Below are 13,662 nucleotides of genomic sequence, written 5' to 3' on the forward strand. Positions count from 1 at the left end.
ATCGCACAGTCCTAGTGTGTTGTGTAGCATGTTAAGCTTGTCCTTGTCCTCTGGGGTTGACATTTTAAAATGTAAACATTAACATTTTCTAATTATGATACTACCTATGTTGTTCACCTGCGATGAGGTGGCGACTTGTCTAGGGTGTACCCCGCCTTCCGCCCGAATGTAGCTGGGATAGGCTCCAGCACCCCCGCGACCCAGAGAGGGACAAGCGGTTGAAAATGGATGGGTGGATGGATATGTTGTTAACATCATTGCTTCTTGCGAATGTGACTCATCTTTAATAACAATGCAGCCAATTTCAAGTTAAAATATTGGTACCGGTTGTAGCAGCTGAACTGCTGATTCTATATGTACTGGCAACAGTAGCAAGCTGTACAGACTACACTGGGGTGTTACTTTTTTCAAAGGAATAAACACATTTGTTGTGTTGTAAATACCTTTCTTCTGTAGCAAATTATTGGAATGGGAAAAGTTTGGCTCAGATAGGCTGTCGTCACAAACATTTCCGCCATGTTTGATCGAGTTAATATGCTGACAGCTGATTAATGTCATAGACCTGATATTTATCATGATCATCAATCAAAATCATATAATTGCCTAACCCTGATAGCAAAGTAATTGTGTCTTGATCAAGGACTTTGAAGGAATAACAAGTAGTTATCCTCCAGACCTCAGGAAGTCCCACATGTGTCTAGCACTCTTCAGCTCCACCAGCTATGTCATCATGGAGTATTAAAAGAGCATTCTAGTTACAACCTGTGCAGTTCTTTTATTTCCAAGAGGATAAAGGCAGTGCTAGATAACAATGGTGCTCATACTAAATATTCAAACCACAATGTTCACTGTTGTTGCTAACTATTAGGAGAATAGTGGCTGTGTATTGACAGTAAATCTACACTGCTATATTTAGCTGTATACTGGGTACTTTATAATACCGTATTTTTCAGACAATAGGACACACTGGATTATAAGGCAGACTGCCGATGAGCAGGTCTATTCAGGTCGGTCTTATTATGATTTTTTGTTCTACATTTGAAACACTTCCTTGTAGTCTACTTCCTTGTAATGCTGGTTCTTTGGTCAAAATGTTGCATAGATCATGTTTTGCAAACTATCTCCAAGCCGCTTTCTGACCGTCTCTTCAGGATGCAACGTTTTGCTGGTGGTCTTATTTACGTGATTAAACTTCAACAGCATCTTCTCCCCGTCATCTTTGTTGAACCACTAGTTTTTGGCGCTTCCAAAGCGAGCTTACTGACAGATGTAAGTTAGAACTGTACGCTATTTATATTAAGAATGGCAACAGTGGAGGATTAATGCCCCACAATAAGAGGATAGAGAAAAAGAAGGCGCTTACGGACTACGGCGTCGGTGCGGACTACAATGGCGGACGCACGGAAATTCTCAGTATTTATGCAGATCCCAAATACATATCAGAAGGTACCAATAGGTAAGAAAAGTTGGTTTTGCATTATATCGCAAAACAAATCGCAAGATAATGTCTCCAATAGCTGCCATTTTACAGCTTATACACAGTACCCGTATGTTGACGCACAGTACGTCTGACTACGGTAGCCGTAATGCTCCGCGGTACGGCTTTGTAGCTTATCAAAGTCGTACTAAAACATTTTGACGGATTTTTGAGTGCTGTGTGTAATGTTCTATATTGTCAATGAAACATCAAAGTTTTGGTGTTGCATGCTTACTGGTACTTGCTAGCGTCATCTTTTCAACAGGCGTCAACTTGCAGTCCACACGTATCTCTTGTGTGTGGCGCCATCTAGTGGTCACACTTATCATTACTCTATGTACCGAATAAAATTGCTTTGAGGTCAGTAAGCACAACCAGAATTATTACGTACATTAGGCGCATTGGGTTATAAGGCGCGCTGTTGATTTTTGAAAAAATTAAAGGATTTTAAGTGCGCTGAAAAGTACGGTATATCCAAGTCTACTATCTAGCATTGTCCCTTGTGAAGATTATAAAAGGCTAGCAGAAATTTAACAGTTGGACTCACTTTTGTGTGCTTCTCACAATGGAGGGCGTGGGAATTTGTATGTTTTAAGTGAATAGATGATGTAGCACAGTGTGTGTGTAAGAGAGGACCATAGAGACTTGGTAGATCAAAAGCAGTGGATTATTAGTATGCATGCGTGGGATGCCTGTATGTCTTTTGTTTGTGGATGTGTGTGCGGACGTGTGTGTGTGTGTGTGTGTATGTGTTGCTTTGAAGATTCTGTATATATCCCTGTGTTCCCAACCTCCAGACCCCTCCCCCCACACCCCGCCCGCCACCATCAAAGCTCATAGTTGCAGAGTAATAGAGAAGTTTGGCTCATTGCAATAAATCACAAGCGTCACAAGAATACCCGTGATTGCATCCTTGTCACATGTCACGGTGCAGTGTTGTGACGTGTTGCCATGGAGACCACCTCTATTGGAGCAGGAAGGGAAGCGCGTGAAATAAACAAGTAGAGCGCCAAAGAAAGCCAGCAGTAAACAAGGCAGGCTTTGATAATTAATGGAGTAAAAATGCACTGCTGATGTTTCCTCTGCGCCCTTCAACACACCTTTGCACAGGTGTGTGTTTTATTTTTAATCTTATCTGCACAGGCCATGCTGCACTCTTGCCTCATGTTTGTGCACGTACGCATGAGTGACAGCTTTGACCTTTGAACTTACAGCTTGTTGCACTTTTGCATAATAGGGGAGCTTCATAATTACACAGGACTATTTTAAACATAGTATTTCATTGTTGCTAATTTGCAACAAAAAAATGACTGGATTGTGTTTTTCCTTGTGTCTTTTTTGCAGGTTTGTGTAGGGTAAACAAGTTTATTATATTCATATAAAAACACAAATAATCGCAATGTCATGTTGCACCTATTCCAGCCCGTGGCGTGAATTCTTTGAAATGTTCGATGAAGTCACATGTTTTGGTGCGACCGCAAAGACAAACAAGTGTGCAGACACAGCAGCAAGAGAATCGCTAGGAAAACAGAGGCAGCATGGTGTCATGCGGGTGTCGTCCTTGCTAACAGCAGCATTAGCGAGACAGGACACACACCCACACCTATATATACAATTCAAGGCTGCTGAGTCAGAGGAAAAACTTGTGTGTGTGTGTGTGTGTGTGTGTGTGTGTTTGTATGCTTGCAATTGACCCAGCAGCCTCTTCCATTAATCAGATTGACAAAGTGAAAGCAGGTGAAGAGTCTATATTGATTGCAACCCCTTCCCGTCAATAGGGTGATTTTAATTCAGGCATAAAAGCGGATTAGAAGGCCACATGTACAAAATATACTTTCCCCCCAGTGTGTGTGTATTTCGTGTCCGTGTTTAGTTTAAAAAACAACCCAAACAAGCAAATTGCGTGACAGTCACAAGTCTGGCAGTGTGAGGGTGTAAAGAGCCGGTCTTGTGTCAATGGCACCACAAAGCGACCTCTCTCACAAACACACAGCTCGCTGTGCACATATGGAAGTGGTTGCCTGGGAGTCACGATGTGTGTCCAGTTTGCAGTGGGCTGTACAGTAATCGTATTGATGGTTGCACCAATTCATAACAAATTGAGCGAGGTATGATTATTGCCAAAATTGTAATCACAATTATTTTTGTCAATATTTAAATCACTTAAATCAATCATCAATTAATCATGATTATTCATTTTGTTAGGTAAAACAGTGGTGTAGGGCGAGAGTTTGAAAGCAGCGCCATCTTGTAAGTTGTAATTAAATAGTCTAATAAAAAGGTTAAATAAACCTTATACATACATTTAAACACAAATATACGAAGGTCCTGGATTCGATCCTGACTCGGGATCTTTCTGTGTGGAGTTTGCATGTTCTCCCCGTGACTGCGTGGGTTCCCTCCGGGTACTCCGGTTTCCTCCCACCTCCAAAGACATGCACCTGGGTATCCCCAGTTAGTACATCAGTCGAGGAAAATTATCAAACGAAATAAATAACATACTGTTTTCTTTTTTTAATATAATTTTTTTATCTTGATAGATTGAAAATTAACACCAATGAGTTGATTGGTAACACTAAATTGCCCCTAGTGTGTGAATGTGAGTGTGAATGTTGTCTGTCTGTCTGTGTTGGCCCTGTGATGAGGTGGCGACTTGTCCAGGGTGTACACCGCCTTCCGCCCAAATGCAGCTGAGATAGGTACCAGCACTCCCCCCCGACCCCGTAATGCAGTGGTCCCCAACCACCGTAGCCTATAGAAAGCTTAGGTCTACAGACAGGTGATGTCAAAGACGGTATGCTCTTGCCGACTGCCCATGCGCAGCTCTCAATTTACCGGTCGATCTACGTCCCTATCCTCAGCTATGATCACGAGTTTTAGGCTATGACCGAAAGGACAAGATCAGGGATACAAGCGGCCAAAATGAGTTTCCTCCGTTGGGTGGCGGAACTCTCCCTTAGAGATAGGGTTAGTGCGCTCCTGCCCCTTAGAGGCCTGCGTGTGAACTTTTCACCATCTGCAAAGGGTGCACACTGACATACACATCAATCACTCAACATAATACAATAAGCATGGATTTAAGTATGATTCTCTATTAGGTTCCTACAAAGCTCCTCGGTGGTAAGGCACCGAGGATGAGATCCACCCGGAGTTCCTTAAGGCATTGGATGTTGTGGGGCTGTCATGGTTGACAAGACTCTGCAGCAATGTGTGGACATCGATGCGGTGCCTCTGGATCGGCAGACTGGGGTGGTGGTTCCTCTATTTAAAAAGGGAAATCGGAGGGTGTGTTCCAACTATTGTGGGATCAAACTCCTTAGCCTACCCGGTAAGGTCTATTTAGGTGTACTGGAGAGGAGGCTACGTCGGATAGTCGAACCTCAGATTCAGGAAGAGCCGTGTGCTTTGTCCTGGTCGTTAAACTGCGGACCAACTCTATACTCTCGGCAGGGTCCTTGATGGTACATGGTAGTTTGCCCAACCAGTCTACATGTGTTTTGTGGACTTAGAGAAGGCATTTGAACGTGGCCCTCGGGAACTCCTGTGGACAGTGCTCAGAGAGTGTGGGGTATCGGACCGCCTGATTGTGGCGGTACCTTCCCTGTATGATCAGTGTCAGAGTCTAATCCGCATTTAGCAAGTCGTACCCGTATCCAGTGAGGGTTGGACTCCTCCAGGGCTGCCCTTTGTCACTGATTCTGTTTACAACTTTTATGGACAGAATTTCTAGGCGCAGTCAGGGCATTGAGGAGATCCAGTTTGTTGGCTGCAGAATTAGGTCTCTGCTTTTTGCAGATGATTTGGTCCTGTTGGTTTCATCTGACCAGGATCTTCAGCTCTCACTGGATCGGTTCGCAGCTGAGTGTGAAGCGACTGGGATGAAAATTAGCACTTCCAAGTCCGAGTCTATGGTTCTCGCCCGGAAAAGGTTGGAGTGCCATCTCTGGGTTGGGGAGGAGATCCTGCCCCAAGTGGAGTAGTTCAAGTACTTTGGGGTCTTGTTCACGAGTGAGGGAAGAACGGATCGTGAGATCGACAGGCGGATCGGTGCAGCTTCTGCAGTGTTGCGGACCCTGTATCGGTCTGTCGTAGTGAACAAAGAGCTAAGCCGGAAGGAAAAGCTCTCAATTTACCGGTAGATCTACGTCCCTATCCTCACCTATGGTCATGATTTTTAGGCTATGACCGAAAGGACAAGATCAGGGGTACAAGCGGCCAAAATGAGTTTCCTCCGTTGGGTGGCGGGACGCTCCATTGAGATAGGGTGAGAAGCTCTGTCATTCGGAAGGAGCTCAGAGTAAAGCCGCTGCTCCTCCACATAGAGAGGAGCCAGATGAGGTGGTTCGGGCATCTAATTAGAATGCCCCCTGAACGCCTCCCTGGGGAGGTGTTTAGGGCATAACCGGTAGGAAACCACAAGAAAGAGAAAGACTAAGACTTAGTCTTAGTGGCTGCTGGTGGCAGGAGCTCGGTGCTCTTGTGTCATCCTTTTGTGTTCCTGATGTTTCCCTCTTGTTTTCATGTGTTTTTGTTTTTTGTTTTGCCTTTTGGGACTGTGCGACAAGGAGTGGCACTTTTGTGACTTCTGCGGTGCTTTTTTGAGAACTTCTGGATCTGCCTCCCGGGAGCCATGGAGACCAGCTGCTGGGTCTCTGCCACACCAGAGTCCGTTCGGAGAGACTGGAGGAGATGTGGATGAAGAGACAGGGCTGCGGAGCTGACACTGAGCGCCGGGACGGACAAGCTTCACAGTGTCTTGGCTAAATGAGCGTGTGACGGACAACTCGGTCTCATTAGACCCCCTCGCTCATCCATGCGGACTGGACACTGGCCGAGAGTTGGTGGCTCTCTTGGTTGCTTTGTTGGGTCTGCTCCTATCTCTGGCCATGCTCCCCTCACCCCAGCAGACGATGGCGTGGAACACCACAGAGGCCACCACAGTGCATATGTAGAAATGGCTGGTTGCATCATCTCTGCTCTTTTAATGTCTTTAATGTCCTTTGTGTTCTTTGATGTTTGATGTTTCCCTCTTACACACATGCTTATGTGTGCTATGGCTATGAGTTTTTCCCCCCGTGGCCTCAGTCTGAACCCCGTCTCCGGGAGCTCAGGCTTAGACTGAATTTTTTTTTTTTCTAAACCCCCGCCCTAGCGTTTACCTGTTCTCACCTTTTTTGTAAGGGGCGCCGGAAGTTGGCAGACCCGTCAGCAATCCTGTTTTGTCTCCCTGTAATTTTTGTCTGCTCTTGAATGGGATTGTTCTGAAAATCTTAATTTCCCCTCGGGGATTATTAAAGTATTTCTGATTCTGATTCTGATTCTGGCCTGGGAACGCCTCGGGATCCCCTGCAAAGAGCTGGACGAAGTAGCTGGGGAGAGGGAAGTCTGGGCTTCTCTGCTAAGGCTGCCGCCACCGCGACCCGACTTCGGATAAGTGAAAGAAGATGAATGGATGGATGGATAATTGTCCAGCCCTTGAGCAAGGTTCTCACAGGTTGGCAAGCTTGCCAATAACTGGGCACACCTTGAATTGTTATACTTTTTGAGAGTGGGTGTTTTTGCACACGTTGCCATGCATTTGCTTAACTTGAGTATGGTAGGTTTGACAAGTAGCAGTTTAGCTCTCTGCCTCAGAGCTCAGGACCTCATTCTTGGGGAAAAAATATTTACTTAATAATAATTGTAATTTTTAAAATATATTTAAACTAAAAACAAAACATTTTAAATCCATACATCCATTTTTTACCGCTTGTCCCGTTTGGGGTTGTGGGGGGTGCTGCATTCGGGCGGAAGGCGGGGTACACCCTGGACAAGTCGCCACCTCATCACAGGGCCAACACAGATAGACAGACAACATTCACACTCACATTCACACACTAGGGCCAATTTAGTGTTACCAATCCATTCATCCATCCATTTTCTACCGCTTATTCCCTTTTGGGGTCGCGGGGGGCGCTGGAGCCTATCTCAGCTACAATCGGGCGGAATCAATTTTTTTAAATTATGAATCGATTTACAATCTAAATAAATAACAGTGATTTACTGATTTACTGTAGATGTGAATACATTTTTTTCAGCACCCCTATACAGTATGTGTAATAAAAATAATGTACATTAGATGATCAATTGAAAATCTTTAGAAAAGGAATTAAGGTCATTTGTTCCAATGTTTCTCATTCTAATCGAAAATGAAAACAAATAAGATGCCTGTTCTTATTCATTATTTATTTTATTCTGTCCTGCTCTGCCCACAGGGAATGTTTAGAGCTCCTGTAGGTGGACAGACGTGGACACGCGGCGCACGACCTCAGGAAATTCCCCTCTGTCGGTGACACCATCAACATCTGGCGGCGAGGACCGCGGCGCCGTTCGAGTGTCATCTCTGGACCGAATAACAACAGGCTCTGCCGCCTCTGCCCCTATAGTTCTACCTCCTCTGCTCAGGTACGTCACCATTCAAATCTTTCTTGGAGAGGAAGAAGTTTTTACCCGTTGTAACGTAGCAAAAAACCCTTTAAGTCAGTGTTTCTTAACTGATTTGAGCCGCTATCCCATACTTTGACGGCCGCCAAAAATATCGGTTTTTCAGCTGTGGTCTGTATGGGCCTCAGCGATACTTATTTGTAATACAATTAGCCACCACTTGTGGCAGTAATGATAATCTCAAACAAACAGAAGTCTGAAGCTACAGTCATATATAAGTGCAAAAAGAAATGACTAAAGTGGTGAAGCTGTGCTTTCATTTGCACTTTAATTTATTGACAGTTTATTTAAGAAACATATATAACATTATTTATTTTTAATTTAGCTAGAATTTCTTTATTTTAGCACTGCGCAATTGTGTGTGAATGTATTTTGCAGTCCTTTTTATTGAAGTATATTTGATTAGTATTTATTTTTGTAATCAGCCTGAGCTAAGCCTCGATAATAATCTTTGTGATTATTAGGGGTGTGAATCCTTGGGCACATAACGTTTCGATCCGATTCCTGGGGTATCGGTACGATTCAGAATCGATTCTCGATTCAAACTGATTTTCGCAATGTATTATTTTGTATAATAATTAAAATGAAACTTTTTCAAAACAGGTTACAGTTTAGAAAAGCTCCCTCTAGTTGTAAGGAGAGTTGGTGGACCTCTAGTGATTAACAGATTGTTTCTTATCATTTAAACAGGGTTTCTACTGTTAAACTGTAAGTAAGTTAGATATAATTATTAAATACGATTAAAATCCAGAGTAAGATTACTAATTCAGTGTTAATATTTGAGTGAGCCCCGGGCCCCTCTGTAGTGGAAACGTTAGGCCCCGAGGTAAAAAAGGTTAAGTGTTGGCGCTGTCCAATGGAAGATGGCACTGGTAGAGGTCAGAGGTTAGCTAGGTAGCTAAAGTATGCTCTGTATTGTGTCCACAGGTCATAACTTTCATTCCTTAAGAATTTTGATGATAGGGATAGAAGACGGTGGCATACGCCAGGGGTCAAAGTTTATTTGGCTTACTTTTTAATGGAGTTTGGTTCACTCTCACAGACATTCTCCCTCCTCAGTTGCCTGTTTGCCTCCTCTCGGTTTTCCATTGAAGCTCCTTCTTCAGTGGTTTTTATCTGCAGCTCAGCAGTCTTCTCCCCAGTTGGAGCAAGAGAAGGCTGAATAGAGGATCTTACTGAGGAAGACAATCCCTGCCTGTTCACTGGCTGCATGCATAATCTCTTATTCCTCCTCTTTCACCTCCTCCCTGCCTTGTGTCATCTCAAAGAAGGGTCAATGAAAGAACCAACGGCATGTCGTTTCCTGACATAACAACTGATTTGCCATTATCACAATATTTTCAAACTGCTCATTAAACCTCACATATTTCTGGGAGGCTGTGACTCCTCAGGGGCGTGTTTGCAAATTCAGCATCGCTTTGATTTCAAATTCCCAAACTGGGCTGTGAGAATATGCCAAAACAGCAAGCGAGAGAGAGAGAGAGAGAAAGAGAGAGAGAGAGAGAGAGGGTTCACTTGCAGAGAGAGATAGTTGTATGTATTCAATACGGTTTCTTGCTTTTTATTTGAAGTGTAAATGACTCACACGCACTTTGACTGAGGGTTAGACTGCAGAAGGTGATTGCGACAATCTCAAATTAGCTATTAATACATCCAGTGCAATGTTCCCTACATTAAGACACTGCTGACTGTCAACTCTTGTACAAATGAATCAGTATCATGTTAACATGCTTGTACATGTACGTAAGCGAAATATAAGATGCATCGCAAACCGTGAAAAAAATCTATTCGTAGTCATCACTAACATCGAAGGCTAGCAAGGTAGTCAGGACGGCTCCATTGTATAGTCAATTAAAGGCCTACTGAAACCCACTACTACCGACCACGCAGTCTGATAGTTTATATATCAATGATGAAATCTTAACATTGCAACACATGACAATACAGCCGGGTTAGCTTACTAAAGTGCAATTTTGAATTTTGCGCGAAATATCCTGCTGAAAATGTCTCGGTATGATGACGTCTGCGCGTGACGTCACGGATTGTAGAGGACATTTTGGGACAGCATGGTGGCCAGCTATTAAGTCGTCTGTTTTCATCGCAAAATTCCACAGTATTCTGGACATCTGTGTTGGTGAATCTTTTGCAATTTGTTCAATGAACAATGGAGACAGCAAAGAAGAAAGCTGTAGGTGGGAAGCGGTGTATTGCGGCCGACTGCAGCAACACAAACACAGCCGGTGTTTCATTGTTTACATTCCCGGAAGATGACAGTCAAGCTTTACCATTGGCCTGTGGAGAACTGGGACAACAGAGACTCTTACCAGGAGGACTTTGAGTTGGATGCGCAGACGCGGTACCGTGAGTACGCATGCAGCTGCGGCTTCCAAACATTTGATCGCTTGCCCGTACATGCGTGCCGCTATGTGCATGTCACGTACGTAACTTTGGGGACTTTGGGGAAATATATGTGCTGTATGAACTTTGGGGAGGTGAACGGTACTTTGGGCTGTGGGATTGAGTGTGTTGTGCAGGTGTTTGAGTTGTATTGGCGGGTTGTATGGACGGGAGGGGGGAGGTGTTTGTTATGCGGGATTAATTTGTGGCATATTAAATATAAGCCTGGTTGTGTTGTGGCTAATAGAGTATATATATGTCTTGTGTTTATTTACTGTTTTAGTCATTCCCAGCTGAATATCAAGTCCCACCCGCCTCTCACAGCATCTTCCCTATCTGAATCGCTCCCACTGCCCTCTAGTCCTTCACTCTCACTTTCCTCATTCACAAATCTTTCATCCTCGCTCAAATTAATGGGGAAATCGTCGCTTTCTCGGTCCGAATCGCTCTTGCTGCTGGTGGCCATGATTGTAAACAATGTGCAGATGTGAGGAGCTCCACAACCTGTGACGTCACGCTACTCGTCTGATACTTCCGGTACAGGCAAGGCTTTTTTATCAGCGACCAAAAGTTGCGAACTTTATCGTCGATGTTCTTTACTAAATCCTTTCAGCAAAAATATGGCAATATCGCGAAATGATCAAGTATGACACATAGAATGGACCTGCTATCCCCGTTTAAATAAGAAAATCGCATTTCAGTAGGCCTTTAAAGGATTAAGCGGCCATTTTTAAATATTTGGTAATATTGTTGGATTCAGTCTGTCTATCTGTGTTGGCCCTGCGATGAGGTGGCGACTTGTCCAGGGTGTACCCCGCCTTCCGCCCGATTGTAGCTGAGATAGGCTCCAGCACCCCCCGCGACCCCAAAGGGAATAAGTGGTAGAAAATGGATGGATGGATGTTGGATTCAACACTAGATTGTTATTAGGGCAAAATAAATTGGCTTTGTCATCAATTGGGTTACGAGATGATGTCATAATAATCTGCATCAGTTTAGGTCAAGATCAATTTTGCTGTGGATTCAATGTCGAACAACATGCAACATATCGCTAATTCTAATATGGCCTGGAATTTTGTACCCTCTCATGTGTATGCTGGTATGACAATAAAGTTCCTTTAATCTTTCAATCAATCAATTAAAGTTAATCTATATTGCCCTTAATCACAAGTGTCTCAAAGGGCTGCACAAGCCACAACAACATCCTCGGCTCAGATCCCAAATCAGGGCAAGAAAAAACTCAACCCAATGGGATACAATGAGAAACCTTGAAGGGGACCGCAGAAGTGGGCACCCCCCGCCCCCTTCCCTGGGCGACCGGTGCAATGTAACAACTCAACATTTTCTCAGCGTGTGTATTTTGTTGCAATTATCTGCGTTTTCAAAGCTTCTGAATGACTCCGAAGTTTCAGTAAATCTAATGTACTCACATAATCATCCAGTCAGCCATTTAGAGCAATATCAACTCACCCTCGACATGGAGAAGACATGACAAAATGCAGAAGACGCAGCACCAAAGCCAAAGTCGATTGACCATGTCATCAAAAAAAGCAAAAACTCACTGCACAAAATAGGAACCCACCACCACTAACAGGCCTTGAAAGGCCGGACCGCTGCACGCTGAAGAAGACGACTTCAGCGCTTTCAGTGCGAAGGAGGCGAATGATGACAGCGATTTATGACCACTTGGAACGGAACTTTTTAAGAAAAAAATCTGAACCATTCGGTTTGTGTTTTTACTATAATGTTTTTTCTTTGTGTTACTAATTGTCACGATTGGCTTTGCCAGAGTCGGACTCCAACACAGAGAAGAAATAATAATAATGATAACAAAAAGCACACTCAAAAAGGAGTGAAGAAAACTAACTAAGGAGTTATGCTAGGGATTGTAGCATCTTAAACATTACTAAGATAATGGTAACTTGACAGCTTCTGATACCATAGCTTGGCCAGCATTGTTGAAATAATAACTGATGCGTCCTTGTGTGTGCTTTATTTTACTTTAAATCATGTAAACTTAAAGCAATTATGTTACAACAAAATTATGCTGTGACTTGAGATACTGGGCAAAATTGTCCAATGGTGTATTGAATCAATAAATGTAAGGATCATTGTAAGAACCACAAGTGATAAATGGTAATGGTGGATTATTGGGATGTACGGCGCCAGAGGGGTTAGTGCGTCTGCCTCACAATACGAAGGTCCTGGGTTCGATCCTGCGCTCGGGATCTTTCTGAGTGGAGTTTGCATGTTCTCCCCATGACTGCGTGGGTTCCCTCCGGGTACTCCGGCTTCCTCCCACCTCCAAAGACATGCACCTGGGGATAGGTTGATTGGCAACATCAAATTGGCCTTAGTGTGTGAATGTGAGTGTGAATGTTGTCTGTCCATCTGTGTTGGCCCTGTGATGAGGTGGCGACTTGTCCAGGGTGTATCCCGCCTACTGCCCGAATGCAGCTGAGATAGGCTCCAGCACCCCCCCGCGAACCCAAAAAGGACAAGCGGTAGAAATGGATGGATGGATGGTGTTATAAAGAGCAAGGTACACCCAACCAAAATTGTGTCAAAAAACAAAATAAGATTCAAACCGTGAATTTTGTGAGGTAAAACCACAAAATTTTGTTCCTGTTCTCTGGTTGCCTTAAGCAGGGAGCTCAAAGAGGTGTGTGCTATCAACACATCTATGACTTGCAGTGTTGTCGAACTGTGTAGATGTTATTCTCTCTCCTGATTTATCAATGTCAGAGTTTGTAGTTGACGAACCCCAAAATGCAGAGATGGCAGCAGGCTTGGTACAAGAAAACATGTTTTTAATGTTCAAAAATAAGAAAATGAAAACACGAACCAGAAAACAGGAAGCAGGAACAGGAGTCAGGATCCAGGGAATAGCTTAACGACAGCATACAGCAAACAACGACACGACAGGTAGTAACGACAATGATCCAGCAGTGACTGGAGGGTAGGGCAGGTATAAATAGCAGCTGGCTGATTGACACCAGGTGTGGCCAGGTGCCAATCAGCCACAGCTGAGGGGAAGCAGCACTCAGGGAGACACTCAGGAAATGAAGACAAAATAAAAGCGCTGACAGGAAACTAAGACAAACAGAGAAAAAACTAAAACATAGTCAAACTGTCAGGGACAAACCTGACAGTAGCCCCCCTTCCTATAACGGATACCAGACGTTCTAGGAACACCCCCCCCAAAAAACAGTCCAAAGTCACGGGAGGGTGGAGGGAGGACAAGGAGGTGGGCCACCAGGCCAAGTGTCCCCGCAACCAGCGGGGAAGAGTTAGGTGGCGACGGC

The 13,662-nt window shown here is 44.1% G+C and overlaps 1 protein-coding gene across 2 annotated transcripts in view; it reads left to right on the forward strand.

The window, feature by feature from the left end:
- atxn1a (ataxin 1a) overlaps positions 1–13,662 on the forward strand; it is a 133,599-nt gene that overhangs the window by 47,690 nt on the left and 72,247 nt on the right. For both annotated transcript variants that reach the window (XM_061966908.2, XM_061966910.2), the window contains exon 2: positions 7,732–7,921. The gene's annotated coding sequence lies outside the window, so the exon portion shown is untranslated. The remainder of the gene's footprint in view (positions 1–7,731; positions 7,922–13,662) is intronic.

Source organism: Nerophis lumbriciformis, linkage group LG11 (genome assembly GCF_033978685.3).
Source record: "Nerophis lumbriciformis linkage group LG11, RoL_Nlum_v2.1, whole genome shotgun sequence".
Taxonomy (NCBI): Eukaryota; Metazoa; Chordata; class Actinopteri; order Syngnathiformes; family Syngnathidae; genus Nerophis; species Nerophis lumbriciformis.